The sequence below is a fragment of the Salmo salar genome, chromosome ssa10, assembly GCF_905237065.1.
Source record: "Salmo salar chromosome ssa10, Ssal_v3.1, whole genome shotgun sequence".
Taxonomy (NCBI): Eukaryota; Metazoa; Chordata; class Actinopteri; order Salmoniformes; family Salmonidae; genus Salmo; species Salmo salar.
Genome location: NC_059451.1, coordinates 12,168,457 through 12,185,363, shown reverse-complemented (window position 1 = coordinate 12,185,363; position 16,907 = coordinate 12,168,457). Strand labels below are relative to the sequence as shown.

The following is a 16,907-nucleotide window of genomic DNA, read 5'->3' as shown; positions in this document are numbered from 1 at the left end:
TGACAATTGTTGTTGTTGTTCTGCTCTGTACCCCAGCATTTTGGATTTGAAATTATATAATGACAATGCAGTTGAAGTGCAGACTGTCAGCTTTTATTTTAGGGTATTTTCATCCATATTGGGTGAACCGTTTACAAATTACAGCACTTTTTGTACATAGTCCCCCCCATTTTAGGAACCAAAAGTGTTTGGACAAATTCCCTTATATGTGTATTAAAGTAGTCAAAAGTGTAATATTTGGTCCCATATTCCTAGCATGCAATGACTACATCAAGCTTGTGACTACAAACTTGTTGGATGCATTTGCTGTTTGTTTTGGTTGTGTTTCAGATTATTTTGTGCCCAAAAGAAAATAAATAATGCATCGTGTCATTTTGGACTAATTTATATTGTAAATAACAATAAAATATGTTTCTGAACACGTCCTACATTAATGTGGATGCTACCATGATTACAGATAATCCTGAATGAATCGTGAATAATGATGAGTGAGAAAGTGCACTTTAACCTCACAGTCATTGTATCGTTTCAAAACAACAAAAAACACATAATTGTCCAAATGCTTTTGGACCTCACTGTAATTAAAGGACATTTAAGACTTGTTGAATAATAATGATAATGCAACATTGTATGGCCATGTAAAATACACACACACACACACACACACACACACACACACACACACACACACACACACACACACACACACACACACACACACACACACACACACACACACACACACACACACAATGTGACCAAGTAAGTCATGAATGTGGTCTCTGACTTTGAATCAAGAGTTAATAACAACAGACTTACTCTTCAAAGCAATCAACACTCACATTTTTTTAAACCCAGGTTTGACCATGCAATCTCCACCATAGCCGTGAGAAGTAGGGGTGCTGAGGGTGCTGCAGCACCCCCTGAAAAACCGGGAAAAAACAAGTTTTCCCCCCCACAAAAGTAGTGCACTGGGCTTTACTAGTCCTGTATTAGCTGTCTGTAGCACAGACAAAAACACAATTCTACCCCTCCCCCCATCCAGCGGCTGTGTTCTCCATCATATTCCACACTGTAGAGAAAAGTAGAGGACAGACAGTCATTGAGCACTACACACGAGACACGTGCACGTGCACACACACCCGGTCAGCATATAACATTGTCTAGGTGATGGTAAGAATGTTTGGGTTACAGTAAATGATGAGAAATAGCCTGATAACTCAGAACCATGTCTGATAGGAAGATGGATCGACATACATACCCTCTATATCTCCAGTGTGGATCCTCTAAAGTGGAGAGCAGTCGGACACCTGTGTCTCCTGGGTGATTATATTTCAGGTCCAGCTTTCTCAGGTGTGAGGGGTTTGGCTTCAGAGCTGAGGCCAGAGAAGCACAGCCTTCCTCTGTGACTACACAACCTGCATTTAACATGATTTGAGAACAACCCCCCCTATCCCCCAAGACTTTCAGTAATAGCATCCAGAAGCAATGGCTTTATCTACTGTCAGTCAAAAGACACACGGTAAGACGTCAGATTTAGATTGCATTGGCTATATTGATATTTGTAAAAAGTGATCATTTGTGACCCCGTTGTGGGTCACTACTTCACAGGTGAGCCGTTTGAACGTAAACATATTTTTTTTAAATCAAAATGCGTTTTTTTTGGCATAAATGCCTTCTGGAACATGTGAACTTTTATATGCCTTAATAACAAACTTGTATGGCATCTGTAAATACAAATAAAATTGTTAAATTACGAGCCTAGTTGGTTTAGCCACAGAAAAAGACAGCAACCTTCCCTCTTGCCATGATTGGCTGAGAAAATGAGTGGGCTGGACATGCTGAGAGATGAGTTTGGATTGGTCTGCCATATAGCACGCTTCTGTCTGCCATATAGCACGCTTCTGTCTATTTGAGCTGGTCAGTCTATGTTGGTAATCCTGTCTAACGCAGCTTTGAATTTTTTTTATTGCGTAGTAGAACTGCATAAGTGTTGCTCTCCACTTTCTGGAGGACAGAGTTTTGAAATCAGTGGAATTCGAGTATGATAACTAAGGAGATGGAGAAAACATATCCCAGAGATAAAACACATCATAGGCCATATCCCTGGATCATTTCTACTGAAGATTTACTGGCTACATGTACTTATTAACGTCCTGTTTGAGGAAGACTGTCACTAACTAAAATTAAGTAACTTTAGATTTCACTAGTAATCCCTTAATCCAGGTAATCACTCTAATTAACATTTATCCTTTACTCTCTCTAACAGTATAAATATATTGCTCTATGTATTCCCGCTTCTCTTAGACTACCAACACAGTAACTTACAGGTTTATTTTCGGAAACACTTACCGTGTCTGTTCTCTCCATTTTAAACATGATGCTCTCCTCAGTCTTCTCAAAATGTATCCGGAGATTTGAGATGTATGTAGAGACGAACATTCCTTTTCCACATCCCTCCCACATGTGACATGCCAAACCTGTACTGCTTCATTCCCTGCGTGATAACAATACTTTTAACCATCCCCATGCAGGCACGTGTAGTGAGCACTTTCATTGTCATCTGATGTAATGCACATAATATCTACTGTATATCTCTACACTATAAAACATGATAAAAATAGTTTTCTTTAACACAGTTGAAGATACTCTATATTTTTCTAAATCGAAATACATTTTCTTCCTGTAAGCCACAGTCATGGTAGTAAGGTCTGTCTGCATTTTCTAATCAAATCAAATCAAATGTTATTGGTCACATACCCATGGTTAGCAGATGTTATTGCGAGCGTAGTGAAATGCTTATGTTTCTAGATCCGACAGTGTAGCAGTAACTAACAGGTAATATCTAACAATTCCACCACAAAACCTAATACACACAATCTAGTAAAGGCATGGGATAAGAATATATAAGTATAAAAGATATGGATGAGCAGTGACAGAGCGGCTAAGATGCAATAGATAGTAAGAATAAATAGTTAAGGATACAGTATACAGTATATTCTGTACATAAGAGATGAGTAATGCGAGATATGTAAACATTCTTAAAGTGGCATTATTAAAGTGACTAGTGTTCCATTCATTATAGTGGCCAATGATATCAAGTGTGTAGGTAGGCAGCTGCCTCTCTGTGCTAGTGGTGGCTGTTTAACAATCTGATGGCCTTGAGATAGAAGCTGTTTTTCAATCTCTCTGTCCCAGCTTTGATGCACCTGTACTGAACAGGCAGTGGCTTGGGTGGTTATTGTCCTTGATGATGTTTTTTGCCTTCCTGTGACATTGTGTGTTACAGGTGTCCTGGAGGGCACATAGTTTGCCCCCGGTGATGCGTTGTGCAGACCGCACCACCCTCTGGAGAGCCCTGCAGTTGTGGGCGGTGCAGTTGCCGTACCAGGTGGTTGCCGTACCGTACAGCCCGACAGGATGCTCTCAATTGTGCACCTGTAAAAGTTAGTGAGGGTTTTCGGTGACAAGCCACATTTTTTCAGCCTCCTGAGGTTGAAGATGCACTGTTGCGTTTTCTTCACCACACTGTCTGTGTGCTTGGACCATTTCATTTTGTCTGTGATATGTACACAGAGGAACTTAAAACTTTCCACCTTCTCCACTGCTGTACCGTCGATATGGATAGGGGGGTGCTCCCTTTGCTGTTTCCTGAAGTCCACGATCATCTCTTTTGTTTTGCTGACATTGAGTGATAAGTTATTTTCCTGACACCACACTCCGAGGGCCCTCACCTCCTCCTTGTAGGCTGTCTCGTCGTATTTCTCTTGTCCAGATGGGATAGAGCAGTGTGCAGTGTGATGGCGAATGCATCGTCTGTGGACCTATTGGGGCGGTAACCAAATTGGAGTGGGTCTAGCATGACAGTTAGGGTGGAGGTGATATGATCCTTGACTAGTTTCTCAAAGCACTTCATGATGACAGAAGTGAGTGCTATGGGGCGATAGTCATTTAGTTCAGTTACCTTAGCTTTCTTGGGAACAGGAACAATGGTGGCCATCTTGAAGCATGTGGGGACAGCAGTCTGGGATAGGGATTTATTGAATATGTCCGTAAACGCACTGTATTGTCCTCAAAGTGCGCAAAGAAGTGGTTTAATTTGTCTGGAAGCAAGACGTCGATGTCCGAAACGGGGCTGGTTTTCTTTTTGTAATCCGTGAATGTCTGTAGACCCTGCCACATATGTCTCCTGTTTGAACCGTTGAATTGCGACTCCACTTTGTCTATATACTGACGCTTTGCTTGTTTGATTGCCTTACGGAGGAAATAACTACACTGTTTGTATTCAGCCATGTTTCCAGTCGCCTTGCCATGATTAAATGCACGGTATCTGGTTAGGGAAGGTTTTAATAGCCACAGTGGGTACAACATCTCCTATACACTTCCTTATAAACTCGCTCACAGAGTCAGCGTATACGTCAATGTTATTGTCTGAGGCTACCCGGAACATATCCCAGTCCACGTGATCGAAGCAATCATGAAGCTTAGACTCATTGGTCAGACCAGCATTGGATAGACCTAAGCACGGGTGCTTCCTGTTTTAGTTTCTGCTTATAGGAGGAGAGCAACAAGATGGAGTCATGGACAGATTTGCCAAAAGGAGGGCGGGGGAGGGCCTTGTATGCATTGTGGAAGTTAGAGTAGCAATGGTCGAGCGTGTTACTCGCTCGTGTACTGCAATTGATATGCTGATAGAATTTAGGTAGCTTTGTTCTCAAATTATCTTTGTTAAAATCCCCAGCTACAATAAATGCAGTCTCAGGATATATGATTTCCAGTTTGCATAAAGTCAAGTGAAGTTCCTTGATGGCCTTCTTGGTATCCACTTGCGGGGGGATATACACAGCTGTGACGATAACCGAGGAGATTTCTCTTGGGAGATAATACGGTTGGTATCTGATTGTGAGGAATTCTAGGTCAGGTGAACAAAAGGGCTTGAGTTCTTGTATGTTGTTACAATTACACCATGAGTCATTAATCATGAAACATACACCCCCACCCTTCTTCTTACTGGAGAGATGTTTATTCCTGTCGGTGCGATGCACTGAAAATCCCGTTGGCTGTTCAGACTCAGACATCATGTCCCCAACTAGCCATGTTTCCGTGAAACAGAGTATGCTACAATCCCGGATATCTCTTTGGAAAGCAACTCTTGCCCTATTTCGTTGACGTTGTTAACTAGGGACTGGACATTATTAAAGTAATGAGAGTAATATACTCATAAGCAGTGGGTGCATACGAAGCCTCACTAGAAGACCACTCCGGCACCCTCTCCTCCGGCAGCGTTGTTTTGGGTCAGCCTCTGGAATCAGTTCAAATGCCCTGGGAGGTGCAGACAAAGGATCTGCTTTGGGAAAGTCGTATTCCTGGTCGTAATGCTGGTTGTGCTGGTAAGTTGACGTCTCTCTGATATCCAATAGGTCTTCCCGGCTGTATGTAATAACACATAAGGTTTTCTGGGCTAACAATGTAAGAAATAATACATAAAAAAAACTAAATACTGCACAGTTTCTTAAGGACTAGAAGCGAAGCTGCCATCTCAACACTAAAAGAGCATTTGATGCTGTATTTGGACCATTGTTTTATATATCCACACAACTAACAAACCTTACACGTAACAAATAAATCTGTGTCAGCTCCCTGCGGATTCTGGAAGTTGTCACAGTGGCACAGCTGGCATCCACATGGCACATCTGTAGCACGTTACACACAACTTTATCCTCTAGCTATAAACTTTCCCCAGGAAACATTACATGGAAACATCTGCTTAGATGGTTTGCATGTCTGCAATATTCTTCAGAAAAACACATATAAGTACTGAGACATTCCTAATATGTACACCAGTATGTGGCATGCAATGTCATTCCTCATCAGCAGGTGGAGCCAGAGATTCATGAGAGGTGGTTCATGGGACAATGAATGGGAAAACTCAGCATGCTGATACCGCACTGTATTTATGTAATCTGAAGTAGACCAATAATCCTACTCATTACAATTGTGTATAGGGGATGCCTCAGAAAGACATTTGTTCAAAGCACAGATGTTGTATGAAAAGACTGGTTCAGTTCTCAAATGAAATCAGTTCACTGAGCACTTTTAACGACATGGATAAAGTAGTGAAGAAACTGTATAGCACAAAAACATGACAGTGTTTGGAACCTTTCAATCACACAGGCTGGGGAATCATCAAGCACAAAGGTACTTGAGTGGAACTCCTGAGAAGGGCTGCGTGTTGGCGGTGACCCAGGTCAGTGCCCGGGCATGGCCCTGGAGGGAGGGCGTCTGCTAGCCAACCGCTAAACACCTCAATTAAGCCTTTTATGACGAGCTTAGCTAGCAGCTAGCACAGGTGCAGGACAGGAAGCCAGCCTCATTAACCAAGGAAGAAGAAGAGGGGGGCATGGGCCAGCGGTGAGGCCACTGTCGTCACATGTTATTGGAGGGCTGAATGATGCCATTGTCCTTGCTCACAGAGAGGGAGAAGGGGGAGAAAGTGGAGGGGAGCGTTGACCAGTCTTAACCTCTTGCACGGTAGAGCTGCGACTCTCTCAAGAACTCTTCAAAGCTCTTCAAAGTGCCTGGGGCTGTCAGCTGTGTGGCTGACAGGGCCCAGGTCACATCATCCCAAATGGCACCCTATTCCCTATTTAGGGCACTACTTTTGACCAGGGCTCTGGTCAAAAGTAGTCGCTATACAGGGAATGCTGTGCCATTTGGGACGTAGCAAGAGCGATTCTTCTCCACTCCATCTCAGCTGTTCCATGCTCATTGAAGGCTGCATCCTGACTTTATATGAATAAAATACAACTTGTAGGTGCAGCTACAATGTATGAATTATTTAATTCAAGTTATTCATACATAGATGCAGATTCAGTCCAAGCACTGTGGTATATGGAGAAGTACTGTCAGTATCAAGGTGAAGGTGTAACTGATTACATATAGACCTAATCCATTACATGTAACTGATTACAAAAAAAATGTAACTGTAATCCGTTATGTTACCAGCAAAAATATTGTAATCAGATTACAGATACATAAAAAAAACAAGGATAACTTTTAAATTCAGAAAGGGATGTTTGCGAAAAAAATACTTTGACACCTTTCTGTTTTCTCGATGACATTCAAATCAGTTTAAGTTTGTTCCGCCTGAGCGAGTCTGACCACAAGTCAGAGACCACTATGATGACACACCAAATGCGTTTGATGGTTTGTGGGAAATGTGCAGGAATAGTGCAAGCTATGTCATCCAATTGTCCGACTGCTGTCGGCATCAAAGATTATACGACCAACTTGAATAAACACTTGGAGGTAAGGACGACAGCACTGGTGTAGACTATGAGCGATATGGATATCACTTAGACTTATTATTGGTATCTACTGTAGCAATTGTGTGAATCACACTGCTGCTCTCTCAATTATTTGCACTTTACGAATTGTGGTTGTTGTAGATGGCTGTTCACAAATCAATCATTGTTTATGCAACCCGTGGACAGCCAGTGCAAAATGCGCTCTTGCAACAGCTGCATAGATCTGATCCCAGCCTATAGACTAAAGGTTTGAGGGAGTTCCTCCCTTGTAAACTTCTCCATGGTATTGTGCTCCACACATACTGTCAAAAACAAGTTTAATTTAAGGAGACCACGAGTAGGGCTTTTATTTCTCAATCTAATTCATGCTGATTTAAAAAAAAAATACAATTCATAGGCCTAACGGACACGTGCTTAAACTCGCACACTTTTGATAGACTTTAGTAGCTGCAAATGATCGAGATATCAAACTTGTCACCCATAGAGATTCAATTAAATTAATGAAGTATTCTGATTCCTAATTCTATGGTGCCACCAACAAAAATGTAAACAATAGGCCTATAGCAAATGCAGCACATGGAATTCATTTTTTCCGTCATGCAAATAGCACTTTTCGGTACTGCTCAATGCAGAGCAGCATTTCCTTTTCAACCATGTTTTCAACTAATGACAGGAAACGTGACAGACTTTGGTTTTTAATGTAAATACAGTGTCTTCAGAAAGTATTCACATCCCCTGACTTTTTCCACATGCTGTTGTGTTACAGGGTGGGATTAAAATGGATTTATGGATAATGGATAATTCCACTTTGGCATTATGGGGTATTGTGTGTAGATCAGTGACACAAAATCTCGATTTAATCCATTTAAAATTCAGGCTGTAACACAGGAAAATGTGGAATATGGCAACGGGTGTGAATACTTTCTGAAGGCACTAATAATTTAGCCTAATATTTTTACTATCTGTATTGAAGTAGAAATCAATGGGTTACAAGCCTACATCACCCATAAAGTAAAATGCAACATCCATTCATAGCCATCTATGTAAACTCTAACATTGATTTATCTTGCAATAGATATCGTTCAATTGGTAACATTAATTTGTTTCTTCTTCTAATGCCTCTTAAGGGGAAAGTAATCTAAAATTAACTGAAAGTAATCAGATTACGTTACTGAGTTTGGGTAATCTAAAGGTTACATTACTGATAAACATTTTGGACAGGTAACTAGTAACTGTAGTTTTCATTTAGAAAGTAACCTACCCAACCCTGGTCAGTACTGTATTAAATAATCAAATAACTTAAAGCTGGAATCCTTAATGGTCAAACTGCCACCTCCGTTTGCGATATTACAACAACAAAGAAGTTACTGCAAACAATGAACACTGGTTGGTCCCTCGGACATCATCGAACACAGGATAGAACAGCAGCATATGTACTGCTGCTGCTCACGATTCCTCAACAAAACAAAAAACAATAACGGCCGTGAGGCGGAAAATGGCACTGCTTCTCCTACTGCGGATTCCATCTTTAATGGTAAGGTCAAAGATTACAAGCAGAGGTATGCACATTTAGTAGGCTATATCTTTCCATTCTCTTGATTTTATGGAAAGGCTTTCTGACATTATAGTATAGAATAGCCATTAGATGGCAGGATTAGATCATCCTTTCAGACTGAACGCTTACATTCGCTTAATACACACACTCAATACAAATGCCTTTGTAAAATGTGTATACGCATATCTCATAGACCTTCTGGATCAAATCATGTTATATTTAATATAAAGCATAATCATTATTGACGCTGTATGTGTTCAGTTTGTCAAGCGTTGTAAAATATTGACCCAAATACTTATGTTCCTCCTATTTCATTATTCAATTCAGCCTAAATACCACTGACATACTGTCCCCGTTCCCATTCTTTCCGCTAGGTGGTGCTGTCTTCCAATGACAACCAACAGAGTTGGAGAGATACAGTTTCTCCTGTCCGTTTTCAGTTACCACTGCTATGTCAAAGATGCAATCAGCTCAATTAGAGGAAACACTATAGACCCATAGACATGTACAAATATCAATATACATGACACCACCATAGCACAGCTATAACTCAGCTCCATCTGAGTACATCTGCCAGAAGGCCATCAGGAGAAGCTGGATGTAAAGAGCGGATTGCTATGTTTATAAAAGCCATTCACGTTTCAGCAAAGATCATTTGCATTCCAATCACCGAACGTTTCTAGAAATGCCGACACCCATTCCACGTTCTTTGCAGCCAAACGACACGTACGGCGGAATGGCATGTATGGCCATTCTGTTTGGAAAATGATTTCCATATATCTTTATGGGCCTTGAGTGTTCATGCCTGAAGATGATGACCAAGATGATATATCACAGATTGAAAATGTCATGGCTCTGTGTCCTAAATGGCACCCTATTACCTGTACAGTGCACTACGTTTAACCAGGGCCCATAGGGCTCTGGTTAAAAAAAAAAGTAGTAGAAGTAGTGCACTACGTAGGGAATAGGGTGCCACTCGGGACGCAGGCGTGGCTGTGTGTCACTGCCATGTTCTCCATCTGTAAGGGTTTAGAGTGATGGGGATGGTTCCGTTGTTGATTTGTGCAATGATCGTCCCAAATGAAGCCAACCACACAGACGTCAGAAGCATCCCCAAAGAGGACGCATCCCAGTTTCACAGTCTACTCAGTGCCTCCCCTCGCACGTCAACAGTCAAAACCAGCACATACCCGGAATGCTTGGGAAACTCAATGCAGATTTGAAAGATGCACTGACTCAAACCCACTTGCTCGGATTAAATCACACACCCGCAACTTCATGCTACCACGTCCACACACTTGGATGGGTGCAAACAATCCCACATGCACACGGACATGCATGCACTCCCACACGCGCACACGCATACTGCATCTGCCACTAAAGATCCATCAAAAAGTGGCCTTGGACAATCTAACTGCTCTTTTCTTTGAGTGAAAGGACTAAAGTAGCTGAAACCGTGTTCTTACGAGTTACGTTCTAGGTACGGAGAACCTAAACAAATACAAGTGTTCTCAAAGGAGCCGGCTTCTTTTCCTCCTTCCGTCTCTCTAGGGTTGAGGAGTTGACAAAGGCAAACAAAATAAGGCACAGTAAGCAACTTTTCCGGGCCAGCGGCCCTGGACACAGCATGTAGCCTGGAGAAAGAGGGGTGGAGGGGGGACAGAGTCAGTCATAGAAGAGGGGGGACACACAGATGGTAACACCTTGAATACGTCAGACTAAACCCACAGTGTGGCTCGGGTCAAAGGGCACCGGAGTCGACAAGCGCCACAAACCTGAATGGAAGCCCAATTGTAGCCCCAATTGAAACAAGAGAACAGACAAACAATCCTTATTGGACTATAGTGAAAATCCACATGTAAATAACACCCAGTAGAAATAACTCTTACTGGCATGTTAAAGGGAGAGTTAACCTAAAATACAAAATGACATATTACGTTCCGTATTCTGTAAGCAGTCTATGGATAAAGTAAGACAGCAACCCATGGGTAAGGAAATCAATATGTCATTTTGTACTTATTCCTTTAACTTTGGTGGAGTTGCTTGGAGTTTTAGAAGGGTTTAATAACAGGTTTATCAAGAACTAAGAAATAAGACTTTATAGTGTCATTGCCCAAGGTTCATTCTGTAAATGGCATTGCTGATCAAAAGTCCCGCACCCAACCCTTGCGTCTTGGCGAATGTAACTGTTGGGTGTTTTGTTTTGCGTCTTGATCGAAGTACCCTCCACTGAATAACAGTACATCCACAGGTGGTACATATTCATTACAACCTTACAGTATATCATTCTGTGTGACCTCCATGGACAATCCAATGAGATACTGATGGGATACTTCCCCCCCCCACCTTGTCATTTGCTGGGCGTGAATTACCCTTCGGGGACACTAAAGATCTATTGAATTCAATTAGATTGAATTTACATTTAATTGAAAATCCTGGTATTGAAATGTCTGGCACAGTAAAATAAAACCATGTAAATGTGTCTCTATGATAGATCTACATGACAATATGGGGTATAGTTGTAGCCATGGAGATGTCCTCGTTTAGCAGTGTATGTATGTGTAGCTCCTCGTTACCAACATTCAATGGATCAAAAGTGATTAGACCTTCGGCTGCAAAGGAAAAGCTGCAGTTTTACGATGCAAATCACAAACATGTCCTCGTTTAGCAGTGTATGTATGTGTAGCTCCTCGTTACCAACATTCAATGGATCAAAAGTGATTAGACCTTCGGCTGCAAAGGAAAAGCTGCAGTTTTACGATGCAAATCACAAACACACAAAAAAAGGGGGGGTTTTGATATGCAAAGCTGGGATTCATTAATGGAATTATCTCCTGAGTCGGAGCTGGAGGCGTGGAGCCACATGCAGAATGGGTTCTGTGTCCGAAATTGCACCTTAATCCCTTTACAGTGCTCTACTTTTAACCAGGGCTCAAACAGCCATTTGGGACTTACAGTCTGAGCCTTTTAGAATCTGCCCCAGTCAGTACAATCACCAATCTGACCAACAGAGTACTCTGACTGGGACCCATGTTAATAAAGCGTCTCAGAATGCTGTTCTAGGATCAGGTCATCCCTGGCCATGTGTTCTTATTCATTATGATCTAAAAGGCTAAACTGATCGTAGATCAGCACTCCTATTCTGATACTCTGATCAGGTATTCTCAACCAGACAGCCAATGAGCCCACTTTAAAATAATATACATTGATGATCAGAAATAGTCTAACCAACATTCTGAAATGACTTTTTCAGTTGGCAATGTAAATTAACATTCTGAAAAGAGAGTTTTAAAGTTGCCATGCAAGGTTTGATGAGTCATGACGATGAGTAGCAATAGATAGGGTTTTAGCCTCGAAACCTTTGTTATATCTTCCTATTTCCCATACACACTCAACACCAACGGTTGGAAAGAGAGAGAATCTATGAAGCAAGGGCCCGGGCCTGCTAATTAACCAATTACTAGCACTAATTGCTGGTCTCCTGAGGAGAGGTTAAGGAGTGGGATCAGGTCCTCCCTGGGTGCCGCTGGCTGGCTGTCTGCCACCGTTTCATCCATCCTGAGGCCTAATCAAGTTATCATATCAACAAATCTCTCATCAGGGGCCCCGCGCCTGACACACCCAGAAAGAGACCCAGAGGGAGATGACAAATTTCCAGCAGCAGGACACTGGAGCTCGCCTGCCAGGCTGGATGAAAGGTACCTGCAGCCCCCGGTTAAGCTCCCGTTGGGAGGACACTCACGCTGGGCAACACGGCCACAACTCTACCCCTTTGCTCTGGGGGGGTTAGTATAGGAATGTAGGAATCAATGAGGAATAGAAGGAGGACATTTTTTTTGTGGGACACACAATGCCTAGGGAGAGAACACAATGCGGTGGCCATGCATAGTTTGGAGGGGCGCAGGGGGGAACCCCTGTGGCTGTGAGAGGGAACTGGGGGGGGGTCAGGGTTTTAAGGGCCGTGTGGCCCCTGACTGGGAGGAGGTTAATGTACTGTTAATCTGGGGTCAGGGACGCGCCTCGGACCCTCATACATCACTCACTGACAGCAGCAGCACTCACAGATGACCATACCAAATCCTCTGTCATAAATTCTTGGCGGCTGCATGAATGAAGCTCTCTCATCTCTCGCTCTCACTGACCAACTCTACTTGATGGCTTTCATTCTCAGAAAATAGCCTTTGCACGTGCACATTCTAGCTGAGGTGAACAAAAAAACAGCAGATTGATCAAAATTCGATACTTGCGGAATACATCGAAGTGGTTGGGTAATGCCAATGGGTTCAAGCAAGTGTGAACGAGTGAGAACAAAAATGAAACGAGCTTGAAAAGGAGCATGTCTGTGCAAGACAAGCTATATCGAGTCAAGACAATAAAATAACTCTTCGTTTGTTGTGTTAAAACATGAAGTTAAACCCAACTAAACTTAAAGTGCTAGATAGAACTGCAAGGTGATTCATCAAGTAATTCATGATTGAGAACGTTTTGTTATCTCACTCTGTAAAGGAAAGGCGATGAGTCCAGTGTCGGAGAGAGAGAGAGAGAGAGAGAGAGAGAGAGAGAGAGAGAGAGATTGATAGATAGATAAGAGTGTGTGTGTGTGTGTGCTGTGCGTGTGCGTGTGCGTGTGCGTGTGCGTGTGTGGTGAAATGTTCCATGGAGGCCGATTCCACATTTCTGCGTGGTCAAAGAAAAGTGTGTGTTTGTGTTTCTCTTGCTGACGGTGCATGCAGGCGTGAGACTGAAAATTCCCGGGAGGCACAGGGCTGTGATAAGGAGAAAGATCAGGGAGATGAGGTGGGTTTTTGGCTTAATGCATATCCAAATGTTTGACATGGTCTTGCACCACACCATCCTAGACCCTCCATTCCCCTTCACACACACACGCACACACACACACACACCCTTCACATGATTCACACACACCCATATCAACAATGGAACTTATCCAGATACCATCAGAGTTTTTTTTTTTTTTCAGCTGGAGAAAAGATTTTTATCATGAAAAGTGCTGAGGTATGGACTTCTTCTGTGCTTAGCAACAAGCCTCTGACCTCACCACTCGTTACTGCCTCTTACGGGCCCATTAATTGAATTACCTATTCATCGAAAAGTAGAGACTGCACGGAATTAGCCTCTCCCGCTCTGCTACCTCTTAATGTTAAGAGCCCCCTTTATGCCTTCTTGACTGCTCTCTATTGAGCCTCCCTCTCTCCTCCCTGGGAGTGGAGTGTTGCGGAGGGCAGGGCAGGTATGGAGCAGCCCAGAGGGGGGCTGACCTCTGGCCCTCACTCTGGAGAGGGACTCAGGCCCCATCCAGCCATCACAATGCAGGCAGGACGCAGCCCTCCGCGGCTGCCTGCTGATCCCTACAATGAGGCCCTTTGGCTGGGCCGCTGTGGGCAGAAAGACCCCCTGGAGCTCCAGCCGCCATCCGGAGGTCTTTCACTGCTCTCCCCTATTTCGGCCAGGGCCAAGCTTCCAGTCGGGGGGGGTTCACACGGAAAGAGAGGGAAACTCTCTTTATGAAATAATGAAGGAAATACAAGAGGGACAATGGTCTTTTAGAGGGGCATCTTAACCCGCAACAAACACTGTCAATATCTGTGGTGGTGGATGACACAATGTCCGCTCCGAGAGAAAAAAAAGCCTTTCCTTCTGGGCAGTCAAAGTGAAAAGGCTACAGTGTTTGTTTTTTGTTTTTGTTTATGAGAGGGGATTTGGTCGAGTCTTTGGCCCGTCTCTTTTCAGCGGCAGTTGAACCGCACCGTGATGCTCCATGGACGACTTTGTCTCACTCGAGAGCCGGAGCTGATGAAGTGAAGTGAAGCTCGGAGAGCGGAAGCTTTCTTCCCATGCCTCTCCCCTTTCGGAAGGGGCGAAACAGATTATTGTCATACACATCTAGTAAAACGCACCAAAGTCCCTGGGGGAGTGTGGCAGGGTGGAGATAGTGCGGGATGATGTGTGTGTCTGGGTGTGAGGGGGGGGTTGTGCAGGGACACACGGTGTGTGTGTGTTGAGTATGTGTGTGTGTGGGGCGGCCACACGCTAGCCCAGACGTGTGGGAGTGTAATAGCTTTTCAGGGGGGAGAGACGGTCGGTCACAGTCCCTCTCTTTCTCTCCGTCTCTCTCCTCTCTCTCTCTCTCTGTCTCTCTCTCTCTCTCTATTGTGTGGTCACCCCTCAGCCATGCTAATGCTAACCTACAGTACTGTAGTGACGTAAAGGCCCTCTTCATCTCCCCCCACCTCAACGTGAAAGGGACGATTGACTGTGCCGCGGTAGGCTGTAGCCTCATCCCACTCAACCCAATTTATCAGTTGCCGCCAATTGGGCCTAAGTGAGAGCTTATGGGGATCCAGGTGCTTCTCATTAATTCTGCTTTGTTGTGGAGGGGAGGATAGGGGAGGAAGTGCGTGTCCTTGTCCCAACATGTCTGTCTGTAGGGGTTATATGATGCCGCCACACGCTGACTGGCACAGCAAACCTGTCATGACGCGGTTCCATTTAGTTTTTTACACCAAGCAACAAATGGGTTTCTGCTGTTTTTTACTGGGAGGAACTTCCTTGGTGGTCAGTCAGATCTGGAAGGTTGTGTGAGAGACCACAATGCCTATTCCACACATGCTCTACCAAGGTTTTCCAGCACACAGCTTTGACCTACTACAGTAGCTAAGGGAGGAAGCCTTTTAGGTACTAGCTAAAGAAAAAACACAGAGAAGTCTCTCGGAGTCCTGTGGTCACCTGAGTGGAGTATAGTAGTCTGCTGAGTGTCTCGCCCCTCAATTCCTTCTCTCCCTCTCAGACACACATGGACAGGCAGACGGATGGAGTAACGGACGGACAGACAGACAGGCAAACGGAGGGACTTAATCTCTACAAGCAGTGCAGACAGTTCCTGTGACATGGGGGATAACCACTCCAACACTCCAAAACATTGAAAGGCTCGTCAAAGAAATCAGCCTCTTTGAGCGGCATTAGCCCTCGGCCCCCTGAGTAGTGGATGCCTGCGCGGCTTTAGCATGCCACTGAACCAGGCAGTAATGTTCATTACCCGAACCCGAGGGAGAGGACAGGGGGGAACACCTTTGTTCACCCGGGAGAGCCCGGGCAGCATTAGGGATGACTGACCTGTAGCTAATGGCGCTGGGTGAGAGAACGAGCGGAGATGAGGGAGAGATGGAAGGGAGACGGGGGGAGATGAGAGGGGTGCCCTCCAAATGATAATCTCTTGTATTCCTCCCCCCATGGTGCTCCTCATTTACACCCCCTCATTGGCGCCTAAGCTCCTTATCGCCCAAATTACAATTATTGCAGGAGAATCCCATACACCCCTCTGCTCCCTCACGTCCCCCATCCACCCCCTGGAGAGGTAGGCCCGCTCTGGGAAGCACTTGTTGATGAAGTGCCTTTAATACGCATATAATCAATGTTTCATTGCGCATCAACTGCTTTTCATTAAAGCAGTTACTCACTTGTTTTTTTTATTGTGTTCTTCTTTGGAGGAGTAAAAAAAAAGAAGAGGAAAACGAATCCCTTTCTCTGCACGACGACGTGACGACTCCCCCCCCATTCAATTAACCCCAAAGAATTCTGGGTATATGGATGAACATGCACACACACCGCAGTGTGCCTTTAACGACACACAATAAAAGCATGGTCAATGTCTCCATGCTAATGTAATACGTGGGTTTAGAAAGAAGGAGTCACTTCAAAACACAAATTTGGTGGTCATGATGGTTGTTTTAACGGTGGACCGTTAAATGCCATCTAGCGTTGAAGAGAAACTATAAATCCAGCAGTTGTTCCTAAATCATTTTATATGCCACAACAAACAGGAACAGAATGCCCAAGGCTCGAAAACAAACCAACATCTTTCTCTTTCTTTCTCTCTCTCTCTCTTTCTCTCTCTCTCTTGCCTTTCTTTTTCCTCTCTGGACTTCCATATCATGCGTTCACATCAGTGTTCATTTTGTCAACAAAAATAGTGACTAAAATATTTATCAAATAGCTATTTTTCAGTGGCAATTAATGATACTATA

The 16,907-nt window shown here is 43.8% G+C and overlaps 1 long non-coding RNA gene across 1 annotated transcript; it reads right to left on the bottom strand.

Annotated features, from left to right (window-relative positions):
- Positions 1–646: 646 nt before the first annotated feature.
- Positions 647–2,486, bottom strand: LOC123724602 (uncharacterized). Its single transcript, XR_006757138.1, has 3 exons — positions 2,353–2,486; positions 1,262–1,450; positions 647–1,072 (listed from the first exon to the last, which is right to left on the bottom strand). It is a non-coding gene; the product is annotated as an uncharacterized lncRNA (long non-coding RNA).
- Positions 2,487–16,907: the final 14,421 nt, after the last annotated feature.